This window comes from Pinus tabuliformis, chromosome 4_2 (assembly GCF_031772625.1).
Source record: "Pinus tabuliformis cultivar Carrire ecotype Pingquan chromosome 4_2, CPIR1, whole genome shotgun sequence".
Lineage (NCBI taxonomy): Eukaryota > Viridiplantae > Streptophyta > Pinopsida > Pinales > Pinaceae > Pinus > Pinus tabuliformis.
Window position 1 is genome coordinate 127,319,839 of NC_142304.1, and position 17,153 is coordinate 127,336,991.

General features: G+C 37.7%; 1 pseudogene; it reads right to left on the reverse strand.

Moving 5' to 3' along the window:
* The window catches only part of LOC149168574 (ferredoxin--nitrite reductase, chloroplastic-like), a 61,240-nt pseudogene extending 44,389 nt beyond the window's left edge, over positions 1-16,851 (reverse strand).
* Positions 16,852-17,153: the final 302 nt, after the last annotated feature.

Genomic DNA, 17,153 nt, shown 5'->3' on the forward strand with positions numbered 1-17,153 from the left:
GCAGATGCTTAGTGGAGCAGCTGCTTTGATCCAAAACTGACCTGTTTTTGAGTGTTTTTCAGTGGAGAACTGATTTGCAGTGCTGTGGTTTGCTGACCTTGTTCCTCTAAGGGTAATAACAACATGTTTAGGGACTTTGGATCCCTTAGATTATTGACATTTCATGCTCTATGCTGTAAGGCACAAAAATGTCTATAACAGGGGGGGGGGGGGTCACAGGGGGTTTGAGGTGTACTCGTAACCCCACTTTATGGGGTCTAAGGTAGTGACCCGGAAAATTTTGGTTTTGGACCCTATGTTAGGTTGGGCGGACCAACCTATGGTTTTGTGCATGATTTTGGCACATATTTTTTGGACGCGATGGTTTTCGATCCATGGTATTAGATGCTTTGGCATGTATAAATATGTATTATAACATTGAATAGAACATAATGGAAAATAACGCTGGTAGTCCCGGTTTTGGGATCCAGGGGAAAATCTCTGTGTATATGTGTTTTATGTGTTATGCCCTTGCATTGTTTATTTTCTGTGTTTTAGAATTTGTATGAAGGTAATTTCTATACGGGGTTAAAACCTACATTTGGTATCAGAGCTATTTTGGCTTCAAGGGGATGCTTTTGTTGTTGAGGCATTTCGCTTGGGCCTGTGGTAGACCCTATTTAGTGGGAGATCTGTGAGATCAATTTTGTTGGTGAAAGAAGATGGCGAGCAGTGGAAAGATAGAGATCAAGAAATTTAATGGTTAAAGTTTTGAGTTGTGGAAACTCAAGATGGAGGATCTGTTGGTGGATAAAGATCAATGGATCGCTGTAGATCCGAGTACTAAACCAACAGGAGTGTTTGATGAAGAATGGAAGAGGTTGGATCAGAAGGCAAAGAGCACAATACGATTGTGTGTCTCAAATTCAGTATTGCTGAATGTATCAGGGGAAGCTAAGGCGAATGCTTTGTGGGACAAGTTAGGGACTTTGTACAATATAAGTCTCTGATGAATAAAATGTTCCTGCAGAAAAATCTGTATAACCTGAGGATGAAAGATGGAGACTCGGTGACAGAGCATCTGAATGCATTTAATATTGTGGTAAGTCAATTAGCATCTGTTGATATTAAAATTTCAAATGAAGATAAGTGTATCGGTTTGTTGTGTTCTCTACCATATTCGTGGGATAATCTGGTTATTTCCATAGGTAGCAATGCAACTACCTTGCAGTTTGATGAAATAGTCTCATCCTTGCTTACGGAGGTGATGAGACAAAAAAATATGGAGAGCCAGAATGGTGATGCCTTGTTTGTACGAGGACGGTCCCATAACAGAAACAAAAATAAGTCATCGAGTGGGAGATCTAAATCTAGAGGGAGAACTAAATCTCCAAGAAAACCTGTAAAGGTGGTGTGTTGGAAATGCGGAAAGGAGGGGCACTACAAAAGGGACTGTAAATATAAAGCACCTGATAAAGGAAAGGGATCTAATGATGCTCCTTCTGCAGAGGAAAAAACCACCTCAGATGAAGGTGGGGATGTGTACTCGGCTTCTTCAAGTACACATGTAGATCATGAGGTATGTTTGGTTGACTCAGGTGCATCCTTTCACTTCACTCCCCATAGAGAGTGGTTCTGCGAGTATGATAAATATGATGGTGGTGATGTTTTCTTAGGGGATGATAGGAAGGCTAGAATCATTGGTCGCAGAAAAGTAAAGTTGAAGTTGCAAGGTGGAAGGGTTAGAACACTTCCGGGTGTCTTGCATATTCCTGCATTGGCCAGAAATTTGATTTCTGTAAGCAAGCTGGATGATGCAAGTGTAAAAACAGTGTTCGAGAAGGATACCTGTAAAATGGTTCGGGGAGCACTGGTTTTGATGCGGGGAGTTAGAATTGGAACTCTATACAAGTTGCAAGGTAGCACTGTTATTCATGGGTGCAACAGTTCTGTAGTTCCTGAAAGTGGAGCAAAAAATCTAGTGGTCTCTAGAGAGAAGACCATGTTGTGGCATCAAAGGCTTGGACATATTGGAGATAAGGGCCTTCAAATACTTCATGGTAAAGGTATGGTAGAAGGTATGAGTAATAGCTCTCTGGATTTTGATTTCTGTGAAAATTGTGTATATGGGAAGGAGAATTGGGTGAGTTTCCCCTCTGGTAGTAAGAGGGCGAAACAAATATTAGAACTTGTGCATAGTGATGTGTTTGGACCTGTGAAGTTTCCATCACTGGGTAAGTCTGTGTACTATGTATCATTTATATATGACTTCTCAAGGAATACATGGATATATATCCTTAAGAAGAAATCTGAAGCCTTTGACAGGTTTAAAGAATTTAAGGCTCTCGTGGAAAATCAGACAAAGAAGAAGATAAAGGTGCTGAGGACAGATAATGGTGGAGAGTTTTGTAGCAAGGAGTTTGAAGAATTCCGTAAGAAGTGTGGTATAGCACAACAGAAGACTACTCCATATACACCTTAGAAAAATGGAGTTGCAGAAAGAATGAAGAAGACATTAATGGAAAGGGCAAGAAGCATGCTTAGTGGTGCTAGGTTAGGACAAGAATTTTGGGTAGAGGCGGTGGATACTGCATGTTACCTGGTTAATAGGTCACCTTCATCAGCGTTGGAGGATAAGACTCCACAAGAGGTATGGACTGGTAAGAAACACTCGCTTTCACATCTAAGGGAATTTGGATGTGATGCATATGTACATGTTCCAAAGGAGAAACAAACCAAGTTGGATAGTAAATCTACAAAGTGCATCTTTATTGGGTATAAGGATGGTTTAAAGGGTTATAAGCTTTGGAACCCAGTCACACGGAAGGTTGTGTATAGCCGAGATGTGGTGTTCAGAGAGGTAAAAGATGTTATTAAACAGGAAGTCCAACCAAAGGAATCTAAGAAGATAGAGTTTGAGCTTAAGGAGGAAGAATCAGACTCTACAGCAAAGGAGGAATCAGAAGATGAAGAGCCACAAACTCCGGGTGTGAGAAGATCAGTTCGAGAAAGAAGGCAGCCAGAAAGGTATAGTCCATCTGCTTTCTGTTCAAATTTTTCTTTATATATTACTGACGATGATCCCAAAACTATGAAGGAAGCAGTAGATTCAGAGGATGGCGAACTCTGGAAAGAGGTCATGGTTGATGAAATGGCATCTTTGCACAAAAATGAGGCTTGGGATCTGGTGGAGTTTCCGACTGGAAGGAAACCCATTGGCAGAAAATGGGTGTTCAAGAAGAAGGCAATCGCAAAAGGAAAGGTGGAGAAATACAAAGCTCGGTTGGTAGCAAAATGTTATTCCCAGGTGTCGGGAATTGATTTTGGTGATATTTTTTCTCCTGTTGCCAAGGTAACTTCTATTATATTACTTTTATCTGTTGTTGCTGCTTTTGATTTTAAGGTAGAATAGATGGATGTGAAGATAGCATTTCTTCACGAGGATCTGGAAGAGGAAATATACATGAAGCAACCTGAAGGCTTTGCGGTGAAGGGTAAGAAAGAACTGGTATGCAAGTTAAAGAAGTCTCTGTATGGGTTAAAACAGTCACCAAGGATGTGGTATCAGAAATTTGATACATTTATAAAGGGACTTGGCTTCACCAAAAGCAAAGCAGATCACTGTCTGTATTTTAAATTAATTGGTGACCGTGTTATTTATCTGGTCTTGTATGTGGATGATATGTTGTTGGTTGGAAATGACAAAGAAATTATCAAGGATTTGAAGACCCAATTGTCCTCCAAATTCGACATGAAATATCTTGGTGTTGTAAACTATATTTTGGGCATGGAAATTAAAAGAGATCGGGCAAAGAGGAAGGTCTAGTCAAACCATACGAAGTATGTCGAGACAATACTGCAGAGGTTTAATATGTAGGATAGTAAACCGGTGAAGGTTCCTATTCCTGTAGGTGTGAGGTTATCTGCTGAATAGTGTCCCAAGACACAAGAAGAGGAAGAGGACATGTCTCGTGTTTCATATGCAAGTGCAGTCGGTAGCTTGATGTATGCAATGGTCTGTACTAGACCAGACATTGCACATGCAGTGGGAGTTTTGAACAGGTTTATGTCAAAACCAGGGAAGGAGCACTGGACAGTAGCGAAAAGGGTTTTCAAGTATTTGCGTTGATTATGGTTTGTGCTACCAAGGAAGATCAAGATTGGACAGAATGTTGGATATTCATGGCTTTGTTGATGAAAACTAGGCTGGAGATCTGGATCAGAGAAGATCTACAAGTGGGTATGTGTTTAACCTATTTGGAGGTGCAGTTAGTTGGATGAGTAAGAAACAATCTGTAGTGGCACTATTAACTACAGAGGCAGAATACATGGCAGCCACTCATGCAAGCAAGGAAGCAGTTTGGTTGCAAAGATTGTGTTCAAGTATGGGGTTAGTACATGGAGCTATAAGGATAGACTGTGATAGCCAAAGTGAAATTTTCTTGGCAAAGAACCCCACATATCATTCACATACAAAGCATATTGATGTTCAGTATCACTTTGTGAGGGATATGATAGAAGACAAAAAGGTGTTGCTGGTAAAGGTGGACACTTTGAAGAATATTGTAGATGCATTGACAAAATCTGTGAGCTCTGAGAAGTTCTCTTGGTGTAGAGAGACAATGGGCATTTCAGGGCTGGAAAAATGACTAAGCTCTCTTGTGGCCCCTGTGGAAAGAAAAAAACAAGTGGGAGAATGTTGGGTTGTGTTATATTCTTTCCACGACTAGCCCACGTAGTTAACTGGGGGGTTAGAGGGGGGGTGGAGCCCCCCTTTGTTGCATCGATTGTGTAGCGGGGGGGGGGGGGTCACAGGGGGTTTGAGGTGTACCCACCTATGGTTTTGTGCATGACTTTGGCACATGTTTTTTGGACGCGATGGTTTTCGGTCCATGGTATTGGATGCTTCAGCATGTATAAATATGTATTATAACATTAAAAGGAACATAATGGAAAATCAAGCTAGTAGTCCCGGTTTTGGGATCCAAGGGAAAATCTCTGTGTATATGTGTTTTATGTGTTATGCTCTCGCATTGTTTATTTTCTATGTTTTAGAATTCGTATGCAGGTAATTTCTGTACGGGGTTAAAACCTACGTCCATAACTTTGTTTTCATAAAGACAAAGATGTCGGCAACTAAATTTTAGACAGTTCTACTACAAGGATTTTTCAGATTTGATAGTTGTCACATGTTTGAACCAATAGACAAAATATGATACACAAGTTGAAATGATCAAATAAATTCTCTGAGAAGCTATATGCCTGATGACAAATTTCATGTAGTAAAGGTTACTCTGCAATAACAAATTGAATTATAGTAGTTTCTTACATGTACTTGAAAGTAACTCTTGGGTAGCCTATGATGGTCAATCAAGGTAAGAGCCTAATATAACTTTCCCTTAAAGTGAAAAATCATAATGGGAACTAGTCTCGGGTAGCTCAGCTAAGTAAAATGTGCACATTGAATCATTCTGCATTTTCCTCCATGCAGGTTGGCAAAAACAAGGATGAACATTTACAAAAACTAAGTGTCATTCTCATTTCTCAGTTTCTATGCCAACAATGTTGTAGGATAATATCTGCCTTCAATCTTAATATTTCTTGTTTTATTTCCTAAAGGTTCTATCTTTAAGAGACTACATAATCTAATAATTCTGCATTTTCCTGCTAGTCCTTGAGATAATACTGAAGGGTATTTCATCTCCATTCTTGGTGTTTACAGGCGCTTTAAAATATTACATTGCCATTATGATATACTGGGGATTTACATTTACAATTCCAATCTTCTTGTGCTTATTTATGTATTGTCCATCCATGGAGTGATTGTTTTGCTCCAACTGATAAATTTCTTCTTCCAGCAGTTAAAAAAAGAAAAATATCACTGTAAACTTGTCAGTCAAGTATAATTGTTTATTACCTTGGAAACTATGTAGGTGCTTGATAAGGATGGTGGATTTCTTTCAAAAGGTAACCTGGAAAGTGGTGCAAGCTGGGCAGTGGAATTGGGTCTTCAAACTATGAGGTGCCCTATCATAGTGGAGAATATGAGTCAGCCACGAGAATTGCTTATAGAGGTCAGTTAATTTCTTGTATTAACATGGTTTTTATATTGCACTCAATAACTCATTTTTGTTATTTTGAGACATGGTTTAATGTTATCATGTTATCTTCTGTTGGTTTTCACCAATATTGTAGATGCTTTGTGAGGAGCGGGGGCTCTTCCTTGAAATAGCTGACATCATTTGAGGCTTGGGGCTTATGATTTTAAAGGGAGTCATGGAAGCTCACAGTGACACGATCTGGGCTCACTTTGTTGTTGAGGTAATGCCATGATTGTAAACAAGATAATTAACTCTCAGACCTTTGATTCCATGTAAAGCTTCCTCTATTATTTGTGTTTGGTTGCTTTAGCAGACCATAGACTTCAAGGATTGGAATTTGGATTTATAATGAGAACATGGTATGCAATTTATTTTAAGTCTGTGTGTGTTTCTAGAGTTGGAGAAAAGTGCCAAACCAAACAAATTGCTATGGTTGATTCTTAATAACTAACGCTTAGAGATTGTTCTTGGGAATTTGATTGTGTAGGGTTGTAGATCATAAGATACTCTAGCTATCAACCTCTATATTTCACCATATGTTCTCTATGTTTTGGCATATAAAATTCTGAAGGCGCCTGATTTGTCATGTTGTGGAATTTGGTTGTTTCACAATATTTTTGCACACAGTAGTGGCTTCTTGGATTGGAAGTGAAACTCTAACGATGTAAAAATATTAATAATGTTCTAAGAACTACACATAAATTTTAAAATCACAATTTTGATCTTTAGTGAGCCTTGGACATGCATGTTACTAAAGACTACTTGCACTTAGCAAGAGACGAGGTAAATCAATGAAATTGTTTTGGTAAACTTAGTACTCTCACTTGAAGGTGTACATTAGAATTAGAAAATTTTCCTAACCCACTTTGTCCTTGGGACACCTAGAATTCACTGACACTCCATGACACACAGTCTTATTCGTTCATTTCCATGCATTTTGACCTAGTTCTCCCTTGTGATTCCCTGACACTCCCCAACACTCCTCGACATGCATTGACACTGTCTGGAATTTGTTAACACGCCTTTTCATTCCTTGGCATGCCCTCAAACTCCTTAGCTATCATGCCCTCACAACTACCCTTACCTTTTTTTGCAACTTGCGAACCCAACCAAATCTTGCCTCGACTACAACAACTTGACCAAGTTACAGTTACTATGAATAGACTATTCCGTGTTCACCTAATAACTTCCTATAACTCATCTTAGGCTACTCATATCGAATCTCAAATCATACAACTTAACAAGTTACAAAGACAAGGCTCACATCCAACCATGGTCATAAAACAACTAAGCAACATAGTTTACATCTTGACATGCCATAACACTTGGCACGTCTAACATTGGCACTATGTGGCACATGTTAAAATCCCCTGCATTCCTTGGCATGCTTTGGCACTCCCTAGCACATCCTAGCACTCCTTGACGCCTTTCACACCTAAAACTTGCTGACACTCCCCTTCACACTCTTATTCATTCATTTCCATGCATTTGAAACTAGTGCTCCCTTGTGTTTCCCTAGCACTTGGCCCTAACACACACTAGAATGTGTTGGTGCCACACCTTGGTGCCTGAAACATCTTGGAATGCCTTAGCACTTGGAATGTATTGGCATACCAAACATGCCTTGGAACTATCTAGCATGTGTTAGTACTTCATGGCATTCCCTGGAAAACCTTAGCACTCCCTAGTTGTCATGCCCTCATAGACAGACTTACTTTTTTGAGACTTGGGAACCCAACCAAGTCATTGGAAAAACAATGTTGTGCCCAACCCAAAGTATCCCTTTGTCTGAAACTACATTTTCCAGGCCCTTATTGTAACCATAGGCTTGCCTCCTACAAGTCTTATTCTAACCTTATCCTAACATACTTTATCCTTGAGACACCTGGAATTCATTGACACTCCTTGGCACACACTCTTATTCATTCATTTCCATGCATTTTGACCTAGTTCTCCCTTGTGATGTTTTGGCACTCCCTAACACTCCTCAACATGCATTGACATTATCTAGCATGTGTTAGCAAGCCTTTTCATTCCTTGGCACTCCTTAGCTATCATGCCCTCACAGCTACCCTTACTTCTTTTGGGACTTGGGAACCCAACCAAGTCTTTCCTTGACTACAACAACTTGACCAAGTTACGACTACTACAACTAGACTATGCCATGTTCACCTAAGAACTAACTACAACTCATCTTAGGCTTTGTGAATATATTATTGGACCATTACAATGTTTTATATTATTATACTTCCCTTTACGAAACCCCCTTTTCTCTTATGGGATAATTTTTCTTGAGTGAACTTTCAAATGGTTGCTAATAATTTTTGTCAAGACCTTATATGAAATATTGCACAATGACACTAAATGACACATATCAAAACCAACGAGATCCATTTATTTTGGTAATAGTGCAAGAAAGGATCTGTTTATCACCTCATCTGCAGATGCCCCATTTATTATGATATTCAAGGGATGTTCTATTGTCTTTATCAAGATTTGGATGGGTCGTTGTCTACATTATTTCAATACATATCTAGCTCTTTTTATGAGGGAGGTATTTAGATTTATTTATTACATAATTGAGAGAAGAGTTGCATGGGTGGAGAAAAAGTAATAAGAAAGAGTGTCCAAACTTACAAAAATAATTTTCATTTTTAACTTTATGGCCATTCCACTATTTCCATCTATTTGGCTACTTTGAATATATTCTTGGACCATTACAATGTTTTATAGGATTATACTTCCCTTTAGAAAATCCCATTTTCTCTTATGGGATAATTTTTCTTGAGTGGAATTTTAAGTGGTTGCTAATGATTTTTGTCGAGACCTTATATGAAATATTGCACAATGACACTGAATGACACTTATCAAAACCAACAGGATTCATTTATTTTTGGTTTAGTGCAAGAAAGGATGTGTTTAGGGGATGGAAATGAGGAAGATATCTACTCACCATTGGTTGATGCTATCTATAGAAGTGTCCCATGAAACCATTCGAGCTTCAACCCTTATATTGTTCCATGCTCTTTGATGCTTCCCATGGTTTTGCCTTGAAGATTGAAACCAACAACTTTTGGTTATCCTCATTCAAGATGACCCTTGTAATGTCCCCTATTTGGATAATTTGCAAAGCCTTGGTCTGAATTTCTCACAATATCTACACTTCATGTTGAGATCGAGCTTGTAGTGCTCTCCCATATAGTAGTAGATAATCAATAGATCACTCATAAAGAAAAGGCCTCTCTAGCCCTAATGCATAAGCAGTGAACCCTTGATACAAATATTTTGTTTGCTTAAAAAACCCAATTGTGTCAATGTAGAACATTGTGTACATAAGATTAGATAAAATGATAGTATCCACATAAATGTTTTAAATAACCTCACATTAGCCATGAGTGTGAGATGAGGGTTAAATGTGCAACACTATTAAAGTTAAATCATGTTTAATTTCCTTTTACATCATGAGGTTGTTCTCCAGTAAGGTTGATGCATCATCACAAGGGAGCATGACACATCTTTGTGGGGGAGAGATTAAAGTTGTAACACAATTCAAGTGATATACACCTCCAACGTAAATGTCATTATCATATGCTTCTGTCACATTGTTAGAGAGGTTATTTATAGACAATACATTCAGTTTACTTGGACTTCATCTTTTCATGGCCTCGACTCTAAGATGGATTTGTACTAGGTACACTTCATGCAAATGAGAGGGGGTGTTATTGTTTAACCCACATACACACCAAAGGATTGGATGTTTCTCTTAGATTCCCCTTGTTGCATTTGAAGTGGGTTTACATTAGCATCAAGTTGAAACTAATCATCATGATCTTCCTCTTCTCAATAACATCTGCTAGATTTTCCATATACATGAGATAGAGTTAGAGGGTCACCTCATATGTAGAAGCCCCATTTATTATGAGATTCAAGGGACATTATATTGTCTCTATCAAGATTTGGATGGTTCATTGTGTACATTCTTTCAATACATGTTTAGCTATTTTTATGAGGGGGGTCCTTGGATTTAGATCTTTATATATATAAGGCCTTATGTGCCATTCCCCATTTGAACTCTTTTAAGGGGGTCACCTCATTCCATGTTGCCTTGCCTACTTAGGGCCAAAATTGACAAATCAAGATTAAAACTTATTCAACTATCAAATTGGTGAGGTCTCATACCTCATCTTGGCCCTCAATGGTACATATCTCTTCAAAGAGACTTTTGAGGATTTCCCATTGAAAATTGTAGGTTGGATGTCATAGGACATGTTACCCCACTTTATATATAGGTTTTTAGAGGAAATTTATAAATTTTCATTGTCATCTTAGCCTCTGGGATTATTTTCACATTGATCATTTTTGAACTGAGGTATATACATCTATATGTAACTCATGGATTTATCATTGGTTTGATGACGCCTTTCCTTGGCTATCTAGGACCCTAGGTGTAGGAAGAGGTCACTTTAGCTACCACATTTAGCTTGATATGTATGATCCATGTGTATATGATATATTCAATGTGTATTATTTTTGTTGTGATCACTTAAGCAATCTATTCTAACTCTCGATGCTTTGGCTATAAGTTCTAAGTTGGATTGTCCCATGGTGTTTCATAATTTTACTCAAAGAAGTGTGTCATCTTGATGGTTTGGGAATATACTTGGTGATTTGAATAGGTGCTACACATCAATATTATTGTACCCTTATTTCCCTTAGTCAAATTTTATCCCATGTCATTCTATAGGATATTCATTCATTTTCCTCAGGTGACACCTTTATGATTAAGCATTCATAGATTTGTGGCAAATTATTTCCCCTTTTGTCATTTGTGATGAAAGAAAAGAAAAAATTGAAAGCCAAAATCATTAAAGATACACTAGTGCGATGTATCTAAGTTTAAACTCTAAGGTTGAAGTGCAAATTCATGTAAATGTTATATCTATGAGTTGTTCAAAACTAATGAAAGCCTCATTCCCTAAGTCCTAGATATAAGAAAAAGGTGAAGAAAGGAAAATAAGGCCCAATGAATGGTAACCCATGATAATGAAACCCAAGATCTCAAAATGACAACTGCAACTATTTCTAATTGTTTCCTTTGAACACTAAATGAGTGGTGTGATGAAGGAGGTATCTTGAGTAGAAATCAACTAGCCTAAGATGAATTCCAAATTCTTGAAATATAATAGTGAGAAAGTGTGGCCTTTGGGTAACATCTTGGGCAATAAGCCATATTCTCTAGGTCAAAAGAACATCCTTGAATCCCATTTATTTCTATTTCCACCAACATCAATCTAATAGAACAATGGTAAAACATAATGTTTATGATATAAAATAAGTTTGGGTTGGAGAGCCATGCTGAATGCATGGAGGCTTGAAATGCCAAATGGAACGCAAGTGGGAAGATGTTTCATTTATCTTCAATGTTTATGTAATAAAATTGTGTTGTGAGGGATATAACACAAAGTAAAGGAGAGAGGATTGGAGTAGGGTTGAACAACAAATGAAGCACATAGGCATTGAGAAGAACGCCTTGGAGTGAGGAGCTTCCCTTTCATTGACAATGATTATGTTTACAAAGCTCATCAAATGCATGGATGAGGGTCGCATTCTAAGTGTCATGGGGGAGGGAAAGTAATTAACACCCTTGGGTGGCTCTAATGCGGAGGGTTAGACATAATCCACATTAGGTGTGAGTGTGGATCAACACAATATCACTAATTTACTATTCCATTGATTATTCTCCAAAGATGGGCTAAGCGTCTTGTAGCCTTGAGGGTTAGTTTCAGTAGCCATGAGTAAGATGTGAGATCTCTCTCCCCATTTTGGTGAGGTCAGAGGTTCAATTCCCTTGGTCTTCTAGGGGAAAGATGCTTGGAACTTGGGTAGTGATGGTCTACCTAAGTTAACATCCATCAATGGTGGTGAAGTCTATGGAATTTTCCCATGCATATATATATATATATATATATATATATATATATATATATATATATATTCCAGCTGGTTCATGGACCCTGGTCAGTTGATCCGCTACTCCAGGTTCGAGAAATCTGGGTGGACCCCACCCGAAGGGGGACCACCACTCGGTCACCACAGACCTAACCCCAAGAGCTTTTGGGTTTCGACCTTGTGACCTCCCATTGGCGAGGTCCCGACTTGACCGATTGAGCTAACCCTTGGGGATTTTCCCATATATATATATATATATATATATATATATATCTATATATATATATATATATATATATATATATATATATATATATATATATATATATATATATATATATATATATAGTATATATATATATATATATATATATATATATATATATATATATATATATATATATATATATATATATATATATATATATATATATATATATATATATATATATAACAGGTCACACATAAGATGGGTGCTCTCCTTGTGGTTTCACCCCATCGACACAAGCATTTATGTCACACAAGGCTCGACCTACTTTGTTGGAAGACTATTGTTGAAGGAAAAGCATAGGAACTTGGTGGAGAAGAAACAAAGCTCCTTGTCATTGGAGGGTCATATTTTGATCACATGAAGGACAATTAATGCTTGTGGGAGTATTTGGCATTAGGATGCAATGTTAGAGGTCTCATTTGTATGAGAGCTCAATGACTTCTTATTGAGAGAAGAGATGCATGCAATAGTGTAGGCATGACATAAACACGACCAAATAACTTAATTGTGAAAACTCTAAGATATAATGTAATACACACCCTTTATAAACAAAATAAATAAATAATTATTAATTTCAATATAAATATATTATTATTCTAATTTGATTTTCATTAAATCCTTAAATTTATCCACATATATTATTAATTACACCAGACACATTTTAAAATGAGATAAATTATCATATATGACTAAGCATATAGAAGTAATTTATCCCTAAAAAAAAATAAAAATTAGAATTTTATCCTTCCAAAAATAAAAATAAAATTTAAAAATCAAAATAATTTATGACTTAACTCCACCTCTATTTACAACATTTCACAACCATTATCTAACCATGTGTTACCTTGCATAATCGATAAAGGTGGGAAACAAAACATTTGAAAACCATTACCTGACCACTCATTACCTCCGTGCACAATCAGCTAAGAGACGGAAACAAAGTGGTTTCAAATTTAAAACACGACTTTTCGATCAGACCACCTCCACGCATAATCGATAAGGGTGGGAAACAAAACATTTGAAAACCACTGTGCATTCCCTCCGTGCACAATTAGCTAATGGAGGGAAACAAAGTGGTTTCAAATTTAAAACGACTTTTCTATGAGACGACCTCCACGCATAATCGATAAGGGTGGGAAACAAAACATTTGAAAACCACCACGCATTACCTCTGTGCACAATCAGCTAAGGGAGGGAAACAGAGTCGAGGGAGGGAAACAGAGTCGACGAAGAAGAAATACAGAGAGGCTTGGCTTCTCTCATTTCTTATCCTGATTGTAAAAGACGTTGTCATAGTTTAATAGAGTTTTGGTTCGGCTCGTTACCCACAACCAACTTCTGAAATCAAACCCTGATACCATCTCCACAACCAGCTTCTGAAATCAAACCTTGATACCATCTCCATATCTACCATTGCTTCACTCAATACATGACCCAGGCACAAGGCTTCTATGGATGTATGCATCTACCTTTTTGGATTTGAATTCACGAGAATGAGGGCATGCTTTAGAGGTTAGGGTTTATTTTTTCTTATCTACATGCAGGAACAAGACGAAATTACTAATCTTCTGTGATCTGGACGTGCTGCAAAACAAGGAGCCACATAGAGAAACTGTGGGCAATGTTAATTCTATTTCAAAAATTCAGAAGATGATGTAGGATATGGGAGCCCATGATTTCTGTTTGAAGGACATTTTCAGGCCCAATCGCGAGCGTACCATCAAGTTCTTTGGCGCTCTCATCAATTTTTGCTGCTACAGGTGAGATGGACATCGTATGTTACGAGATCCTAGCAGGGAGCCTCTGAAGTTGTTTCTGGAAATGTCAAGCTTCCGGAGGAGTGAACAGTTATGCAAGGCGGTGGAACCTCTCCCCACAAGTGATTAGCCCCAACTGACAGAAAATTGAGCATGCTTAATTTGCTAATTTCTGGGGGTATTCTCCCTGTCAACTGATTGTTGGAGGCTGAGATATTAACCAAGTTCGAACAATTGAACAGTGTCGGAGGAATGGAACCCGAAAGTTGATTGGCATGGATGGTAAGCATTTGTAATCTAGAGAGAAACCCGAGGCTTTCAGGGATGGGTTCTGACAGATGATTACTATATAGTGCGAGAATCGTAAGATTAGAGCAGTTCCCCAAACTGGCAGGAATCTGTCCTGTCAATTGTTAATGAAGAGGGACATATTTTCTAAGGATGGAATGGATCTGAGCCCAGATGGTATGCTTCCAGTTAGCAGGTTGTTTGAGAGTTCCAATCTAACCAGAAAGTTGCATCGAGAAAGACTGTGTGGAATGTGCTCCCAGATAAATTGTTTTTGTAGAGCAACAACACTTGTAGCTGAGAAAGTGCGCCAAATTCCTCCGGAATGGAACCTGTGATGCTGTTTTTATACACAGCAATCTCAAGAAGGCTTTTGCAGGAGCTGAGAGTGGAAGGAATGGTGCCCGTCAAGGCATTATTGAATAAATGCAGGTATTGTAGACTTTGGAGGCGCCCTAGCTCCGGAGGTATGAAGCATTGGAGGCGATTATTTGACAGATCTAAGGCTTCTAACTCACTACACATTTCGAAGGAAGGAGGTATGTTTCCCGTGAGATAATTATTGTAAGCAACAAAAAAATTCAATTTAACTAAATTGCCAATGTTCTCGGGGATCCTGCCCGTCAGATTATTGAATGAAAAACTTACAACGGTTGAAGATAAGGGGTAAGAATCAGCCATCCTTACCCTAAATGATTAACCCAACCATAAACTTCTAGCTTTCAGCAAATAGAAAATGCCTAACCAAATAAAAAACAGAACGATATGGCAAGAAAACAAAGGTCAATATCGTTTTTATACGCCATAGAAATTATGCATTTTTAGCTATTTAATAGACAACCAAAAGCATGGCGCTAGGCATAAAACCCTTGGAAAGGCGATCCTAGTCGTGTTAAAGTACACTTGCATGAGTTTCAAAAGTACAGTCACTCTCTTGTTGCAAGAATTCATAATAACTCACGAACAATGTTTGTTAAACCAGTCTAACTTGTTTAGTTTTTCTATTAAGCTCCACGATATATATGTTATATAGATGATAATTTAATATATATGCATTTAAAAGGAAAACTCATTTTTCTAATTGAAGGTCATTTAGAATAGACACTTTCAGAACAGAAAGCCTCTGAAGTTATTTGTGTGGTTTTTATATATATAAAAAGTGTGTCTCCCTATTTCATGTTTGATGGTTGAGGTACATGGAGAAGAGTTGACGAGGCCTTGAATAGACCAACCTCTTTTTCTTGCGGCACCTAGAGTGATTCTTGAATATTGTCTTGATGTATTCATAAGTTAGTTGGTAAATGTAGTTGGAAGAGAACGAATCTGAATAGAATGTGACACAAGGTTTAATGGAGTGTTATTTTGTTTGGAATAGAGCGTAATGGACTATAATGTACGACAAAGCTATGGATGTGGAAACAGAGCTTCGCAAATCCAGCGCTGCCTGCCCTGATCTTATTCCTTTTCCTTCACGCGCATCTGCAAATCTGGAGACTCACCAACAAAAGTTTCAAAAAAAGAGATCCCTATGTAACATTGTCTTGAACTCAAAAAAAATATACCTATTTCTCTGGAAAAGATTTGTTTATTTCCCAAAACAAAATGAAAAGAAGCTGACCATTACACAATTTAATTCAACATCCAAAATGAATGGTACCAGCAGAATCTACTTTAGCACTCACAGGTTGGTTATGGATGGATTCCCCTTGCCATTGTTGACAATGTAGTCAGTCAGAACCTTTGTATATGGCCTTGTGTCAATGATTTCATTAGCATCAATCCCTGCTACATAATTTCCCACAAGGTTTCTAATGTTTTCCATTCCACTCTGCAAGCTTGACAGTCCAACCTCCTTCAGCCCTTTCAATATGGCAGGTACTTCATCTAGCATAACTCCACGAATCTGCCAATTATGCTGAGTCGTTATATCTGTGCATCCCTCTACTCCATATTTTTCAATCATGCTTGCCAAAAATCGAGTTTGGAGACTGGTAGTCACTCCATTCAGAATCTTAAGTGTCATCATGAATCTCCCATCTTCAAAAACCAACAAAGAACCAAAAATCATTTGGCTCACAGTGATCAAATAACAAAAAAAACTCAAAACTTTAGGGGAAGGCATAGCCTAGAGGAATTGAATTAGGGCACCTACACTGATGCTTTCTTCAGTGAAAGAGATCCAACCACTTCAGGCATACATCTATATCGTCTTTATTAACCTTCTCACTCTCAATTTCAGCCAAGGGCTTCTTTGCAGTTCTTCAATCTCATTATCCATGAACAATTTCATGGGCTCCCTTTCTAACTTAATCTGCACACATTAATCATCTCCATGAATGAATACACTCCAATTATTTCATTAGACACTTCAACCATATATCCATGGTTGAAGTGCAAGACATTTTCCATAATTTCTAAACACAATTACATTAAGTGGAACTTTGAAATTGAAGTTCCTAAACACAATAATTACCTTAATCAGTTGAGCTTTGAATTTGAAAGACATTTTGCTGTAAATTAGCTGCTTTGGAAAATCCATCAAAAATTAGCTGCTTATGATCGATAAAAAATTAGCTGCTTTGGAAAATCCTATTTCAAAAAATAAAAATGTTACAAAAATAATATGTTGTCCCAAACTCTTGCCTTTATATCCCATGCTATCACAACAATTAAAATGACAAAGCAAATGGCGTATAGCATACAACATGATATTTTTCCAGAATCTTGAATTACATCATGGAAATGCTCTATGGCAATTGTTAAAAGAGAAAATAGAAGAGTCTAGTGTCCAAGCAAATGGTACTTGGA